We start from the raw sequence: 18,537 nt of genomic DNA, 5'->3' as shown, positions 1-18,537 counted from the left end.
GTGTGTGTGTTTGAACTGTATTAGTGTTTGTGTCTACCTGCTGCGGGACTGCAGATGGAAATGAACTGCAGTAGCTTCTAACTCTGGTCTTTGTATGAGATAAGTGTTTTTTGTACACAGTCCCTGACCAATGAATGTAATACAACTTCACCAGTGGCAGCCAGTACACTGAGAACACAATGCCTGACTCTCACAATAAATCTGATAAAATAAACTAATCTTTCATAAGTTTGGTGTGAGCCCATCTTGTCTAAAGGAAGCGACTATTAGAACATGTGCAGCGACGATATTTGGCTCAGGAAGGGAACACCAAGCTCAGCACATCAGTGTAACGTCACAGGTAGACCGGGACGGATAACAGGAGGAAAGAAGAAGTGGCTGGAGCGCTTAGTAAGAAACACATGAGATGATCTGTGTGTACACTGCAGGGATGAAGAGGGAAGCGGGACAGGTGAGCAGGTGGGTGGGGCAGTCAGGTGATGGGGAATGGCGGGAGCAGGTGTCACTGCAGGTCAGGAGGGAGGGGCAGGGTCTGAAATGACAGGAGAGTTCGTATGCAGGTAAGCGAACAGGCTGGAAGAGGAAAATAGCAAGAATCAGGCGATCAGGAAGTGTGGGGGGGGGTGATATTAACCAACGGAGAGCCTGCAGGTGGATGCTCGGCTTCTGGACCGAGCAGCAGCAGCAGAAAGTAGCTTTCAGGTGAGCAATGCTTCACTTGATTCATCACATCGAGAACAATTTCAGAACTTAGAAGCATGAGTTCATGTGGTGCATTAAAATGATGAGCTGTCGTTCATCGTGCTTCTTGGTGTTCCCTTGCTTTGTTTGCAGGCTTTGGCACGGTCTCTCACGTCGTGGAAGATTTCCAGGATATATTGGATCATTTGGCATGTTAGTGGTGCGATGTGTTTTTCTTTTTCAACACACATGTAGTGTGTGAATGTATAGAGCAGAGTGTCAGTGTTCCAGGAATATAAGAATAATGTTGATGAGACATTATGATCCTTAGCAATGACAATAAAAAGGTGTTAAAAAAAAAGTAATATTCATGGTTTTTGTCACATTTACTGTTTCTCACAGGTTTAGCTTGTTTTCTGCTTTTTGAAGAATCAGGACGTGTTTGTTTGCGCTGTCAAATCTTTTTACGTAGCTGGTATATTGCACTCATGTTAATCACCAATAAACCAGATAAATTCATCATCAAAGACAGTCAAGTCTTGTTTAGGGGTATCGTATGACTGGAATCACAGTCAGGTAATTCCTGAAAGGCATTCTGGGAAAAATATATAAACACTAATGAAATCTGAACAAGATAAGCAGCTGCAGGGCAGATCAGGTACGTTCAAATCTATATTACAAAACTTAATATCTCCTGAAAAATCACTGAACACCGAACACTGATGCTGTGTAACTCGTTTGGGAGCTTCCTTCTCATCTCAACAGGCGACTCAGCTGATAGGAACCTTCCTCTGTGCCTCTCCGCCCCGTTGCTCGGTAGTTAAAATCCTGCCGTCCCTGCTCACTTTTAAGTTATGACCTGCCATTACTGATCCCCAGCCTGGGAGTTCGCAATGACCCAGAAAACTTGATGACAAATATCCCACGAGCTGTGAGGACGCTGCTGTCTGCAGAAACCACCAGCAGTGACTCGAGCTTATAAAACGTCTCTGGAGCGATAAATGAGTTTGTTGTGGTTTAATTATATTTGCGTTAGAGCAGGGGAAATGTGCACAGTCGAGCTATAAATGTGTGTTAAATATGTCAAATGAACTGAAGAGACTGCTGACATGACATCCTGCCAGGTCTGAGTCCAATGTGACGTATTCAACGTTTTGTCCAACCAACAGTGTAAAACCCAACTTCGTTGTGATATGAAAGAGAGAAAAGCAGCAAATCCTCACATTAGAGGAACTGTAACCAGAGAAATTTTGGCATTTTTGTTTGAAAATGACTGAAACAATTAATCAGTTAGCAAAATAGTTGCTGGTTTATTTTCTGTCGATGACTGACTGACTGATCCAGTAATCGACTAATTGTTTCAGCTCTACTACTTTTAGAGCTACTGAGAACCAATCAGATTCCTTGTATGTGTCAACATGACCAATGTCAATAAAGCTGGGTCCAGTTCTGGTTCTGATGGAGGTCTACTGACCGAAACGTAATTAAATAAAATGACAAGTGACCGACAGGATTTCTGGTTCCTTCTCAGTCCATGTTTTCTTAGAAGTGTAGCAGCGTCTCCACATGATGACCTTCCTCGGCCAAAGACTGTCTCCGTCCTCTGGTCCGCCCTCGCTGACTGACATTAAGCTGACACCAGTCAGTTCAGCTCCTCCGTCCTCTGAAGATGATTCTCCAAACTGTCCTTTTGTCCTGAAGACTGTTGTTTTGACGCATTATTCACAGCTCCTATTTTTAGAGTTCTGTCTCCAGCCTTAAAAGGCAGTCGAATCCTTACAGTATGTGCACTTACACAAGCAGGAAGCCAGTACGCGCTGTCAGTGTGTATTAAAGACACACTGTCCCGTCCTGTGGAAGGCCTCGCTGCAGGGCAGTGAGCCTGTGTGTGACGAAAGCAATGAAAACAAACCAGAGACAGAAAAAAACAACAAAGGGTAAGGGGCAGGGTTATGTAAATGATGCGAAGGCTGGCTGCCCAGAGGAAGAGCTGCGCGCTCATGCATGTGAGCGCGCTCTAAATCTAAGTTTTCATAACGTGGTCTTTACAAGAGAGCCACAGCTCCGGGCATCAACAGCAGCAGTGTGTTCTTGAATTACTCACACGGTGACTTCACCTATTATTCATGCCAGTTTTGACAGAAATAACTTTTATTAACTGTACGTTGTGGTGTTGCAGCAGGTCAGCATCATCCGCGAGCATGGGAACAGCATCATCCGCCTCCATGTTTCTGTTTGAGGTCTATCTGGTTGTTTTACATGGAAGTATCAGTTCACGTCCCTTCACCCCAACGCAGTTGTGGCGACAGGTACAACAGGCGTGTGTTAAGCTGGCTAGAGGAAAGGTCACGGGGTCATTCAAATGTAAAGGGCTCGTCTCCTGAGAAGCTGGATGTCTGACTGAACTGGTTTTGATTTATCCCGTGCACAAGTGGATATTCTGGCTTTATGTTGGTGCTGTAGGAGAGTTCAGAGGATAATCAAAATGATGAGGAATTTATATGTTTTACCTGTGGAGTATATCTGATCGGATTGTTCACCTGCATTTTAAACGAGTATCTGACAGTTTTGCAGGACCAGCGGAGGAAGAAGTATTCAGGTCCTTTACTGCAGTAAAAGTACTAACACACACTGTGAAAACACTCCACTACAAGTAAAAGTCCTGCATTCAAACCTTACTGAAGTAAAAGTAAAAGTGTAATCAGCAACATGGAGTTAAAGTGTGACAGTGAGAGTCGTCCCTGTGCAGTAAAACGCTTCCTGTCAGTGTTTTATTATATCTGATGTTTCTGGATTCATATTCCTGCTGCATTCATGTGTGTGTTGCATTTTACTGCTGCAGATGTTTCAGGTCGAGCTCATTTTAACTGCTTTATATACTGTTGGGTAGTTTCATCTGCAGCAATGCATCATGGTCTATAAGGTCATCACGTGTTTGCAGCGTCGCTGTCCTGCGAGAACCACGTATCTCTAAAAAGTCTTCCTGAACTCAGAGAAACAGCCTGTTTTCAGCTCTGTGACGATGCGTTTCCCAGCTGATCCGAGGGGGGGTTAAAGAGTTTATTCAGCTTCAGGAGGAGGAGAGTTTCCTCAGCACATGAAGGAAACTCAAAACCAAACACCTGGAGATACGAGGTTTTCATTCATTGTTATCATGTCCTTTTTCAGGGCTGAATGAGAGGAAAGTTGCTGCGTGGAAACTTTGATACTCAAAATTTGTACAAATATAAAACAAACAGCCACGCAAACGTCTCTGAATGACCCCCATGCATGTTCTCCTACAAGCAGCCTGGAAAAGCATGTTTCAGCCTTTAGTCACTGTCATTTTAGATTCTGTTATTGTGTACAGTCTTTTTAAGTTATGTGATTATCACCAGACAATGTCTTGTTGTGTTTCGCGTGAACAAACAAACTGTGTGTTGTTTAACAAAGTTAGGTGATGAGCGTGAACAGTCACACTGGCATATGACATGATATTCATTTAAATCCACATTTTCACATCGTCCAGTGACTCTAGATGCAAAGAATAGCTGCTTTTTTTGTTTGTTTTTGCCCTGTTGGATAATAATAATAATAATAATCACAGTATTTCTTTAAGAATGAATAATTATGAATTATTAATCATATTTTAACCTTCTTGGATGTGTCCATGTGTAATCTGGTTTACATTGTGTGAAACTGGAAGTTCTCCAAGAGGATATTCTGGGATAATTTGACCCTAACCTGCCCCCTTTATGGATACACTTTGAATCCTCACACAAAGCATGCAGGTAAATGGCAAATTCATGTCATTTTGGGGGGGGGGGGGGGTTTAAATAGACTTTGCCTTTGTATTGTTATACAGTAGCTCTCATAGTTTTCTGAAGCAAACCAACAGTAGTTGCCTGAAAGTGTGGTTGTCTCTCTCTACAGGAACATTTCAGATTTCACTGAGCGGGGGCTAATTTTGGCCCACGGGCCGCCATTTGCCAACCCCAACACTAAACTCACTGTAACCTGTAGTGCTCGGAGCATCTATTTGTGCCTGTCTGAACTCTTGCCCGGCCTGGTAAGTGGCTGTTTTCCTGCTCGCTTTAACTGTGCAGTGCCACACACACACACACACACACACACACACACACACACACACACACACACACACACACACACACACACACACACACACACAGTCTCCAGTGACAAAATCAGCTGTCGGGTTTTGCACTTTGCACCTTGTAACTCAGGAGTTTGTGTTGACTGCAGCTCTGTATCATCCATCATTTAACGGCCGGCTTTAGAGAGCTTTGTTTGGTATCAATCATTCAGCCTTGCTGTCCTCATGCCAGCAGCCAGCGGGCGGCTGACAGACGCCGATCCCTGCTGGGGTGAAAAACCCGACGAGGTGAGACTGTGGCTGCTGGACCCAACGTGGAGAAAAAGTTATTCACACCAATAATGTGCAGCCAGTCCAGCTTAAAGCACTGAATAAAACATTTGCTTCGCATTTACCGTTCTTAATCAATTGCACTTCAGTTAGGAGTTATTTCTGGGGTCATGTGACCGACACGCAACCTTTATGGATAATAACTGGAAAAATAATTAACCAGTTGATTATTTCCTGACAGATTTCTTTAAAAAGTGACAAAAAAGGTTGTTTTATTTTGTTGGAAATGTTACAAAAAATGTGAGCATGGAAGTAAAGAAAGCAGAGCCTTTTAAAAACAGAACTGATGGTGGAGTATATTACATGTTGCATATTACAGACACTATACAATAATGTTTACTAATAACATAGCAGAACATGTATGTAGGCATACATGTCTTATCAATCTGTTTGAATATATACTCATAGTTCAACATAAACATTTATTTGGCAAATGTAATTCTTATTTGTTCATACCTTACGTATGATTAAAGCATTGTGAAACATTATTTAATAAATAAAATAAACAATACAAACTACAAATATGTAGCCCACAGGGATAATGAATAGAAAAAGCATGTATGCTGACAAAAATCTGTTTATAGGAAGTATTTATATCAAAAGTAAGCATTCATGTTTCATTACATCAACATTTTGATGTATGAAGCCTATCCACTTCAGTTTTAAATACATACACATTATACACACATTATACAATATTTTGAGATATATAAACTTAAATGCATGTTGGTGCACTTGGCTGTTACCTGATAAACAACAATGTGTAAATGCTATAAACCTCTGTGAACATTGCTGAATCTAGTTCAAGTTATTATCTATTTTCAGGAGTAATTTGCAGTGTGATATAAGTATAGGTAAACAAAACCTGCTAAACATCCATAAGGGACAATGGAAGGAGGAGATTTGGGAAAAGCCAAAGCTCAGAACATGTTGAGTTGTAAGACAGCTAAGACAGAGAACACTGTATCCATCATAATGGGACATTTCTGTCATGGAAATGTAATGTTTTGAAATATACATATTATAATTTGTCATGTGGCCACCCTGGTGGTCTACTGTCTTGTGAACCCATATGGTGTAGGAAACAAATCAATCAATCAATCAAAATCTAGGGACCAGACTCTCTTCCTTTTGGCTCACAGACCTGAAGTCCCCGAGCCTGAAGTCTGCAGTCGGACCCTTTTGGGTGCACCAAAAGGGCCTTGGAAGAAGAGCTGAAGGGACTACATATCCCAGCAGGCATTGGAAAACTTAGACAGCTCCCTGAGTATTCCTGGTTTGTCTTTGGGTTAACAGCCCCCCCTCTCCCCCCTTCCCTCCCTCTTCTCACATCAGATTAGCGCAGCTGAGAGGGGATTTGGGATGCTACATATCGTTAAGGCGACCCATCGACGGCCCGTCATGCTTATCACCAGCGGTGATGCAAAAACGCGTCATTTGCATTGCTATTTTAAGGCCACACCAGACAAATATTTCTCCAGAAGCAAGACGGGAACATAAGTGCACAGCATGAAACGGGAGAATGCGCGGGTTAACATGTAACCTTCAGATTGTTCCATTAATTCTACATCACAGTGGTCAGAGGAACAGAACTGCTTCCCAAAAGCATCTCTGGGCTGAAATTATCATAAAATCAATCTTCTGAAGCTTCCAAAACGTGCAGTGTTTTTTACCATTGTAACTTGAGATACTTAACTCGTGCATCCCATACAAAAATGTGATACAGGGAAATTACATACAGTATATAGTATACAGGATATCTCAATATATATCTCATGGATATATGGCATGAATATTAATTATACATACTTCCCACCATTCAAACCCATGACCTTCCATGACAGCCAAAATGTGCTAAAATGAGCTTCTTGTAGAGTGTTGAAATAAATAATTACAAGGCTGAACGGTCTGACGTTACCTGAAGCGCCTGATTTCTGTTCACTTGTGCCTAAACTCTATACCTACTATACCTTCAAAACTAACACTTAAAAGAAAGATTTAAAGGACATATTTTTTAAGTCCTTCTCGCTCAGGATGAGGAGGTAGGCGGAGGTAAACTGTGGTTACGAACATATCGCTATATATACTGCACATGGGACTCCCTAACAACTCGGTACTCCACCCGGATGGGTTTGCAGGACGTAGCAGTGCACGCTTCAGCGAGCTCCGTGAACACATACAGCAAGACATCAGTTTATTTGATGCATGTCAAGTATGAAGGCATACAGAATACACTATTCATGTTTTCCTATAATTTGCATATTTTGATAGTCTGCCTTGTAAGACTGATAGACGGACCCCCCCATCTGAGGAGATTGTTGTTGTTGGACATAATTTTGTCTAAATGTCAATATATTTTAACACTATTTAGTTGTACATATTTTCTAATATAACGTTATGATGGTCAGTTTGAGAATTTATCAACAGTCAGGTAAAAGTCATTTGAAAATCTGCAGGGAAGTCTAGTTGCAGCCGTTCCAGCAGTACAAGCAGCAAAAGTGTATCTTCATAAATCGATGATCACTAAAAATAAAATATCATCTCTGTTTGAAGTTACAGTTAGGCGTGAGGTCTCTTGTAGGTTTAATGTTGTGGTTCAGGTAAAGATTAGGTTAATAAACAACCTTTTAAGTTTTAGGTTTTGCTAGCTCATCTAAAAAGTGATGAGATGACCCAATGCGAGCCGACGAGAACGCGCATCAGGCGCACGACACTGTGTGACGCAGGACGTAAGACACCGTCCCCGGGTCAAATACAAGTTTTTAGGGAGTCCCATATATGCATATCACTTTATGCAACAAGCGGATCGTTAATCCACATAAGCTAACATTTACTGTTAGCATTAAGTTGGATCCTACTCTATTTTGTTCCCATCTCGCTAATGTTAAAATGCTAGTTAGTTAAACTGCTCTGTAAAAGGCTGAGGATAAAATTCGATTTGCCCAGTAATACTTTGGTTTATGACCAAACACTTGTTAACATTCCCACCAGCCTCAGCTGTTCTTGGTGCTAATCAGCATTTGTTAGCATGCTAACATGCTGAACTAAGATGGTGAACATGGTAAACACTAGAACTGCTAAACATCGCCATGTTTGCAAACTGATGTTAGCATTTAGCATGGCTGCAGAGTCCCAGTACTGCTACCTTCTCATCTAAGTAAATGTTTGCCGCAATTATTTGTGCTTTTTTCTCTTCTTCCTCTCGTCTCTGTACATTCATGGAGTAGACATACAGCTGTGGGAAAAGCTGGAATGTTTTCTTTAGGATTCAGTATTTTAAACATCCATTTGCATGTTTCCACTGATTTTGTACGCATTTGTGCCACCTTTAAAATGTCCTTTGCATTCACTTTAAACACTCCTTAAAACCTGTATTCTACACATTCAAACGTATGCCTCTTAGATCCAGCAGCAGTTTTATACCTGCAGAGGCTGATAATCACTGTGCGCTGCACTTGAACCACCCACTGAGTTCAAACTGTCTGGTTTCACAGCGTTGAACACTGCTTGAAGTCTCGTTGTCTTTTCAAGAGCCGTTCAGGTAAAAAAGAGGGAACATTGTTATCCTTCAGTCCTGCTGCTGTCAGGAAAATAAAGAAATAAAAGAGCCACTGTAAAGCACAACATCACTGTACAAATCAACAAGAAAAGATGGTGTGAAAAAGACGTTCAGGGTGATGGGCCTCTCGGAGGAGGAGGAGGGGGGGGTTGTGGTCCGGTCTTCCTTACATGGCTGACAATGGACAGGTGCAGCGTGGCTCGTAAAGATCAGGCCTATGGAAAAAGTTAGCAGGGCATGTTACTGTCGAGCAGACATGTGAAGATCACATGCTGGGACAGGTGATGATAAGCTGCTGCCGCTGGCTCTGACTGACATGCTAACTACTGACAGACAGACAGACAGACAGACAGGAGGAAGTCGACATGTCCCTGCTTAAATTACCAACAAACCTCATCCATCAGTGTGCTAACAAGCAGCTCCAAGTTAGACCTTTTAACCTTTAAACTTTTCATATTAAGGCTAATGTGCTTCGAATAACTTTTACTAGTAAAACAGCGGATTTTATTAATCAAGGGAAGTCTGCTCTTGCATTAATAAGAGTTTTAACACCCAAAAATAAGACTTTAAGTTTAATGGAGAAGTATAGCATTATTCTATATTTTTCTTATCGTCAACACATTCCATGTGCAGACCCGCCCGTCTTCTCATGTCTCAGTTTGTACATACTCGATTCCTTTCCTCACGTCTTAGTCCCTCCCACCTGAGGAGAGAGGAGTCGAGGCAACAGGCATTTAACAAAATGAGACATCCTCGCTTCGTGGCCGTCGTTTTAAAGCGACGTCAATTAAATATGACATTAAGTTAATTTAAGAAGTGCAAGCTGACAACACGTCCAGCAGACACAGAGCGACATGATCATCCCATTGGAGTTGTGTGTTTGTGTCTCCTGATGGACGTCAGTCCGGTCTTCTCTCCGTCAGCTCTGTGTTTGGTCTCCAGCAGCTGCTGAGGGAAACATCTGGCTCTTTAGCAGCTAGATGCTCCGCTATGTTCAGCAGCTGGACTCTGACTGCGTCTGCCTGCTGTCTGCTGCTGAGCAGGTAGCGTTCAGAGGCTTTATCAGAGCTGGTTTGATGGGAACAGCTGAGACTGAACCAGACAGGAAATCAAACCAAAACTAGGAGCTAAAAGAGGCTAAAAAGCAAAACAATATGAACAGGTTCAGTGGTCTGTTTGATCTTTTGATACTGTAACCTCTTCTCCTCTTCCAGACGGCTCGTACAAAACACTCAGGCAGCACACTCAAGAAAGTGCACATGTGAATATTTTATAACCTGATATGATACAAGAAGGGAACAGGACACCAGACTTAGAGGAGCTCCTTCCACCATTCGGCCCACTGAGCAGAGGTCGACCTCATCTGACCTCATGTCCCTAAATGATGCTCCGTCTTTGCACAATCATGGATGGCAACGATGGTCTGTCAGCCGTTCCACCGCTTTGATCCAGACTGAAATATCTCAACAACTATTGGAAGGATTGCCATCAAACTTTGTACACAGCCCCAGCTGTACTTTGTGTTTTGTGCTAATTAGCAAATGTTAGCATGCTAACACGCTAAACTTTGATGGTGAACATGGTAAACATTATACTAAATATCAGCATGCTAGCATTGCCATAGTGAGCATGTTAGCATTCTGATGTTAGCATTAAGCTCAACCTCACAGCGCTGCTAGCCAGACTATAGACTCTCTTGTTTGAAAACTGGCTTATCGTTTAGCATCTAGTCTCGTTGATGTTACAATAACAAGCTGGTTAAGGTTGAGGAACCTTCTCCGTCAAAGTTGAAAGAAAAACTACTACTAAAGCTACTACCAACCAGGCACAGCGGGGCACTGCCCCAGGGCCGTATTGTATTTGTACTGTATGAATTTGCATTACCAAAGTTCAATATTATTAACTAATAGTCTTTCATCATGAATTAATTTTGTGGCCTTACATTCTCTCGTGGCTCTTTGTCAAAATCTATATTACTTTAATTTACATTGTGCTTACATGGGGCATTTTTCAAAATAAAGTTGTGTATAATCAACTTACGGCAAACTAACCCACATACAGAAAACCTGGAGCCAGATACTCCTCCAGCACAGGAGCACTTGTCGGTGTCTGAGGGCATAATGAAGCTGCTGATGTACAGGCGGTAGGAGGTCAATAGCAACAGCAACATTTTTGCCTTGGGGCTTCCTAAGAGGTTAATCCAGCCATGGATCATGGTCATGGTTAAAAGGAGCCAATGTTGACTGTTGTTGAAAGGAAATGGGAAACGAACATGTAGGTCACAACACGTCATGCGACCTTCTCTCGTACTGCTGCAAGAGTCTGTCAGGTTTACTGAAGGTCGTTGTGAGTTTAATGTAAATGCATTTTTAGGCATCTGAATAAACAACTGATGCCTGACGTCATTTTTCTTGAGTCGTTTTAAACGTGCATCACTACAGAGCGAGTCTTCACACACATACTGGTGCAGAGCAAACAGCAGACTTAATGCTGGTTCTGGTCTCCTCGTGCTGTCTGTGCTTCGCGCTGTGAGCCCATATGGACACTGGTCTTGTTGCTCAGAGCTCTGTGTCAGCAGACAGAGGGAGAGATGAAACCCAATGAGCCGACTGTTTGTTCTCTGCTGTGTCGGGCCGTCTAGAGTTTTGTGTTGAAGGAAGACGCCCGGCCGCCCCCGGCTCTCCTCCTCTCTGCCTGAATAGATCGACGCCAGCTCAGGTAAGAGCTGGAACGCTCCAGTGGAAAATGAAACTCGAGGAGACAGCCGGACTATTGGTTAGCCATGTCTGTACGTCTGCATACGAGAGAAAGAGAGACGATGCATGTGGGTGGATGTGAGTGGGTGTTTGCAGCTTGTGCCAACTGTGCACCCACATCACACATCAGCTTTCCAAGGTCAGTGATTTTCAGTGGATTCAGCTGTGTGTTCAAGCTGAGAGCTCACTCTGACGCCCTGCAAAGGATTCATTTTCTTCTAGACAAAAGTTCAGTTTTATATCTCTGGAAAGCTGCAAATTAAAGGAAAAATCATATTTTCTTCTTGTCAACAAATTCCATGTATCCATGTTCAATGTTAAAAACACATCAGCGAGCCGCTCTGCTGCACTGGGCGACATGTTCCTTCATCACCATGAACACACACACTGTAGTTTATTCTGACTCAGTCCCACACACACCGTCCTGCTGCCTCAAACACTCACTACAGCGCCACATGTGGATTCATCCGCCGCACTATTTCCTCCTGTTAGTTTGATGAAAACTACAGCGAGCAGCTGTTTGAGGAAACTACTGAACCTTTTTTAAACAGGAAGCTATAGATCTGTGAGGTGTTTTTAAAGATTTACGTCTTATAAGCTACAGACGGGGTAGGGAAGACTAACACATCTTCTTCTAAACCTTTTAGCTGAATTATTTTCCTCTTTACAAACTCCCCCTGTGAGGCCAAGGATTATTCAAACGCACGCAACTTTATGTAAAATTTTATTTTACGTCCCAACATTTCCAAAAATACCAGATATTTCATGGAATGATGCGGAATATTTGAAAATATTTAGAAAACATTTTAAATAACTTGAAGAGTTGGAACGAACCAACACTGTCAGTCAGTGTTTGAACTGAAAGGGAAACTTGCTTTGGCAGCTAATCCGTTTGTTTCAGATGAACTTTGGTGTTTTTGACTGTTTGGTTCAGTTCATTTAGGCTAGTGTTAAAGCTGTCAATCAAACTCTGTGGCTGACTAAACAACCACACTGAGACCGCCTAAATCAACTGAATCTGGTTCCAATCGGATCCTGGTGCAGTTTGTTTTCGGTGTGAAAACAAACCAGACGACCACATGATTTTGTGATCGTGGAGACGTGATTTTAGCATGAATTCAAAAGCTAAACTACTATTAAATTGTAAAGTGATCTGTATAAGCAATCTATATAATTATGCAAGCTCTTCCTCTCTTTCCTCTGTTTGTTCGTCACTATTCATGACATGTGAGGTCCAGTTGTAATCTGGACTAATAATGATCGTAATCTCTTCATGATCTCTTTATGGCACCAGAGCAGATTAAATTAGATCCTGTGTGACTCAGTCGGTGGAATAAACTTGGTTTTGATTTTCCTCTGCGGGTTCGTGCAGCGCTGATGATGCCGGATGACATCACCAAAACTGTCCAATCTATGAGTTAACTGTCAGTCCACATGACTTCATCAAAAGGAAACACAAATTTTAAGCTTAATGTGAAATTTACTTAAAAAGATCACTAGCGTAGCACACAGAATCTGCATATTTAGTTCAGAAATGTACATAAGCGAAGAGTGGACCTACTCTATTGATTTGTCATTACATGATCATTATCCTATAACTTATCGTGTGTATTGGACCACGCCAACATTACAGCACAGGATATTCTTTCAAGAACAGTACATCAGCGTGAATCCTTCCCACACCTGATTGGACAACCAAACCTCTCGCAGGGCTGTTATTGGTCTTTTCACTCTCTGCAGTTCTCCAATTGGTCCAAAATGAATCTAGTCGACTTAATCAATTCTTCCAGACTTTAATCTCATAGTGCAAACTGAGCTGGTGAGTTGTAGTCTGACTTTTAGTGGTTATATTTTTTCTACCAGTTTCAGCTACACATGCTCAGGACACTGCAGAGACGTTCTTGGCCTTTGTCTTTGACCTTTGTAAAAATATCCGTTTCCCAAATATAGGCAGGAGTGGAGGAACTCTGCATGTTTACAGCGATTCAGGTTTCAGTGCGATCAGCCCGCTAGCACATTTCCACTCCAACAATAGAGAGACTGAGTGGCTCTCAATAATTAAGCAGAGGTCGAGCCTGCAGCTCAGCACTCTGCTGCAGTGGACGTTACGCAACCAGCGTAGGACTGCAGAGGGAGAGGGGCTCTTCATCCACCCATCTATCTATTCATCCACCCATCCATCCAGCCGTCCATCTATTATCCATCCGTCAGTCAATCCGTCATTGGCCATAATGCTTACTGTAACCGTTAAAGGGACAGTCCACCCCAAAATCAAAAACACACACATGTTTCCTCTCACCTGTAGCGCTGTTTATCATCTGGAGTGTTTTGGTGCGAGCTGCTGAGTTTTGGAGATATTGGCCGTAGAGATGTCTGCCTTTTTTGAATATAACGGGACTATATGGCGCACGGCTTGCGAGCAGTCATGATTTCTGGCAAGAGACATCGCTGTTCAGTTTTTCAAATGTATTTTTTGGCACAAAGCCGCCTTCGATGTTGGCTGGGGTTGCTGGAGCATAAACTTCCTCAAATGCAATGAAGAGCAGGACAGAGCCGCTAACGTTAGCTTAAACTCTGACATACACTAGCAGTCCCACAGAATAATGTGGTTAGCTGATGACATGCTAACTCTTTTCCTTGAGAAGTAACTCTTGTTATTACAACTGTAAGTAGTAAGCTAGTTAGCTTGCTAATTATTGCAGCTTATGTCAGAGCAGACAAACACAGTTGAATCCACTGTTTAAACTGTAAATACCTGTAATACTGGGTATGTTCTGGGACTCCATCTGCAGACGTCTCAGATGGTGCCAGCCTGGTTTAAAATCCATTTTCCAGCGTCCATACTGAACATTTTACATTCTCTCAAACTCTCCCTACTTTTATTCCTCAAATAGCGAACCTCTCAGTATTTGGTAGTCTACCTCCTCCTCCTCCTCCTCCTCCTCCTCCTCCTCTACCCTGTTTCCTTCTATTTGTCTTTGTTTCTGTTGTTCTTTTTCCTCCTCTGGATCTCCCTGTGCGTCCACCCACACTAACCTAACATGCACTCTGCCCCAGGCTCCCTCTCTTTGTCTCCATATATACACGAACAGCTCTTCTCATTGTCAGCACACACACTAACATTTACTGTATACCGCTGTGGTCTCTAGCCTCAGTATGATTCATGCAACAAAAAAAACAGCTTCTTATAAAAACAGTGTTGGAATTAGTGTCAGAAAAAGCACCAGGACTTAAATCCAGTGGAGACGTGGAGCGGATGAGTAAATGTCCCTCTGCCGAGAAGAACTGTGCCACAGTCTGTTTCATCACTGTGCGTCCAACACAGAGCTAGGTCCAGGGCGTGTTTAGCGTATCTGAGCACAAAGACTGGAAGTAGGGGAAACCGTTTGCCTATCTCCATCAAAAGTGAAAAAATACACCTTCCAAGAACTGCAAAAATGAATGTTGTATCATAAAAATGCTTCTAAATAAGTTCAAATGACTCCTTCGCACCACTAGTGGTCAAATACTGCTTGTGGATGCTGCTGTGATTGACAGGCCATGGGGTGAGGGGGTGAGGGGGGTGAGGGGGGTGAGATGCAGCCGTCTGAATTAGCTTGGTCAGCCTCTGTTTGCAACCTTTTTTCAGGAGAAAGCTAAGTTAGCTAACATATTTAAAATGTTACTAGATGTTCTCATTTAACATAGATGCATTTCAGTTTCAACAACAAAGTGATATAGTGGGTTACAATGGTTTTGATATCCCATAATACCCCTTTCCTTTGTTTGTGCATTATTTTGAAATAATGCACAAATTAAATGCATATATTGTGTAAATATGTATCTGTATGTCAAAATGAGCTTCACCCTGCACCTTTTCAGTCATTGCTGACCCTGTTCCTGACCCTGATTTAATATTCTGTGGCTGTGTAAAAACCATAGACTGTATACAACATGGACGTTCTGAAGAGCCGCTGTGAAGCTCAAAGTGGGAGGCTCCCGGCGGCTCCGGCCGTCGCCATGTTGGCAGTCCCTGACCACGCCCAAAAGTGGGCAAAGAGGTGGAGCTGAGGCGGGCCGAATTCAGACTACATGATGTCAGCGCGACAGGTGAGACAGTGTACGGGAGAGTGTACGGCCTGCATCAGAAACATTTTTGCCTTCTCTCGCCGAGCACAACAAATTCCACAGTGTGATTTGTGACGTTGACCAATAGGAGCGCAGAGCGCTCTTCACCTGTAAACATGTTGCAGAGAAAGAGGAAGGATGTTGTTGGCGCTGCGAGGTCGAACTGTGAAACAGAGGAAAGGGTCGTTTTTTCGTTCTCTTTATTTAGGCTTTTCCTAACAAAACACAGCCGGTATCAGACGCACCGCTTCGGACGCCATGTTTGTTTACATTCTTGTTCTTGGAAGTCGGTCCGTAGCACCTCCTTCCCGATGACATCACGCAGGTTGTGAAAGACGGCAAGCGACAATCGGTCCGATGTATCTCGGCCAAGTCAATGCAAGAAGTTATGACTACAATAATGTGACACAGCGACTCTTAACCCGGCTGGGAAAGCTTAGGCCTCATTTTATTAGTCACGGTGTTCCGTCAGCCAGCCATGCAGATGGGCTGAGTGTGCATTCTGGAAATGTTTTAGAGGACACCTCTGGGGTGCTTGTCCTGGTCTAATCCAGTACGAGGGCTCTCAGTGCGCAGCACAGTATCAGTGTTGTTGTGTAGTACAACAGAGTGTGTCGTTGGAGCTGTTACAGACGCTGCTGAGAGTCGTATTCTTAGCTCAGTAAGAATAGCTCCTCTCTGACTCAGACTGCTCGCTGCAGCCCACAGAGCATGGCGTCTATGCTCCGCTCAGAACAGGCTGCACGCGGTGAAGCAGGCTCGTACTTCAGCATGAAGGTCACCAGTGCTGAAGCAAGACTCTTTGGACTCACACATTGTGTCCTCAAGCCCAAATAGATTCTGTGTCTGTCCTTTCCTTTCCTTAAATGAATGTCCTGTTTGTTTTGCCTTTCCTTTCCCTTTATTTCAGTTCATTTCTGTTCCTTTTCCGTTCTCCTTCTCCCCCTCCTTCCTACCCTTTTCTTAACTTCCCAATTGTTTTCCTTTTCCCTTCCTTTCATTGTTTCATTCCTTTTCCTTCCTTCTCCCTTCATTTCCTTTTCTTTCCTTTAACTCCCCTTACCTGCCCTTGACTTCCATATTATTCCACTTTATTATTTTGCTTTCCTTCTCGTTTCCATTTTCTTTTATCAACTTCCCTATTGTTTTCCTTTTCCTTTCACTTCCTTTCCTTTTCTTTTACTATTCCCTCCTTCTTGTTTTCCTACTAATCAATAAATTAACAAATTAACTATATTACATTAATGAAATGTCTTGGTTAAATTTAAAGACTGTATAATGAGTACTGTCCGCAATGAACGACTTTTTAAATACACCAGCAACAATGAAATAAGTGCACTAATGAACTTGTTTCTGTCAGTCAGAATGATGTTAATGTAACTGCTGAGAGGTCCCGTCTGAACGTGCTGCTGCTGAACTCCAGCGCGTGTTGATCCTGATTCTGTTAATCCTCTGAAGCTGCAGATACTTTTTTTTGAATTCTGTGAAATGTTGTCATTTCTAACACAGAAAACATGCGAAGGAAAGACGAGAGCGGGAATATTAATCTTTAAAGGAAAATCAGTTATATCTTGAGTTTAAAAAATATTATAAAAAGAAATGTAATGTACAAAATCAATAAGACAATGCAAACATAATAGGCAAATTAATTTCAATATAATGTCACCTACAATTCAATTGCTTGGCATAATATATTACGTTACTAATATAAAAACAGTTAGTCTGGGCAGAGTGAACCAGGACCAGAGCTAGCTTACTCGCTACATAACCAGCGAACAACAACATCACCATTAACTGGATACTGTATCGAGACTGACAGGCTTCGCAGTTTTCATTTACGAAACAGAAACAGGATACGCCAGAACAGCTTTTTCCGTTTCGGACTCTGCAGCGAGAACAGCGATCCTCTCGAGGCTGCTTTTCAGTCACCTTACTAGCTCGTCTACTTGTCCAATAACAATGTCGTCAGGGAAGAAGAACGTAACACAACTGCTCCTGAAAATGAATAAAACACTGCACAAAAGAGTGAAAAATGCGGTAAAGCTCATTAATCGGTTTGCCGTGTAGTATTTGTTTAGTTTCGACCAAATGTGATTCGAACAACGCAAAAATTCTGACTATGACAGAAATAAACAGAATAAAGACTTGCAGCAGGTCGGCCTCCCTCCAAAATATGACACTGTAGCCGTCATGACTCATAACTGCCGACCAGACTTTGAAAACCACACTGAAGTATAATTCAATATAAGTTATTTTACGATTTCTTCGTGAAAAATCAAATACTGAAGAGGGCACAGCTCACTGCCATCGTAGTAAAAAGACAATAACCTATTCCTACTTAAATGCATCCGTTGTAACATTTTAAATAAAAACTATTTCAAACCCACTGCCAGTGTGATCTGTAAGATAAAACTGTAATAATAGCTTGCAAATCCAGTAGTGGTCACAGCCCACAGAAACAGCATCGGGCTGGGAGGCCATTTTGTTGGCGTGGCCACAGTCTGTACCGCAGGTCACATGACGCACACTAGCGGTAAAAGACGTTTGCCTAAACACAGTTAATACAAACAGAACTGCTGAAAAAACTATTAAGAAATATTTCTGAGCCTCAGTCTCAAAGAGTCATATCTGTGAATGGATTTGTGTGCGGGCCGTCAGAGGGACTGTGATGCTCCAGGGGCCCAGCAATGTTTTCGGCATAATGCGTCCAGTGGGGAGCTTTGATAGGAATGAATGCCATCGATACATCTATGGTGACCTTTCCTCAGAGGTGAAACAGCGTCAAGAAAGCTTGTGATTGGTTAACAGCATGTGTTTCCGCGTCAGAGTACAACACAATGCAACACAAACCCTCCGCGCTGATTGACTTTGCTGGCGTGTGACTTTGTTGTGAACGTGTAGAAAGCAGGACAGTTTGCCGATGTTGTCGTAGTTCCCCATGGCTGCCACTAGATGTTATTAAAGAGCAAATTTAGCTGATAGCACCTTTAACCCCCGGAGACACATCGCTT

At 42.5% G+C, this 18,537-nt stretch overlaps 1 long non-coding RNA gene across 1 annotated transcript; it reads right to left on the bottom strand.

Annotated features, from left to right (window-relative positions):
* Positions 1-5,299: 5,299 nt before the first annotated feature.
* On the bottom strand, positions 5,300-14,293 carry LOC122871545. The gene is made up of 2 exons (XR_006376905.1): positions 14,175-14,293; positions 5,300-8,878 (listed from the first exon to the last, which is right to left on the bottom strand). It is a non-coding gene; the product is annotated as an uncharacterized LOC122871545 (long non-coding RNA).
* Between the last annotated feature and the right edge of the window lie 4,244 nt (positions 14,294-18,537).

This window comes from Siniperca chuatsi, linkage group LG23 (assembly GCF_020085105.1).
Source record: "Siniperca chuatsi isolate FFG_IHB_CAS linkage group LG23, ASM2008510v1, whole genome shotgun sequence".
NCBI classification, from domain to species: Eukaryota; Metazoa; Chordata; class Actinopteri; order Centrarchiformes; family Sinipercidae; genus Siniperca; species Siniperca chuatsi.
The sequence above is the reverse complement of the archived record's forward strand: the minus strand, read 5'-3'. Positions and strand labels throughout refer to the sequence as shown.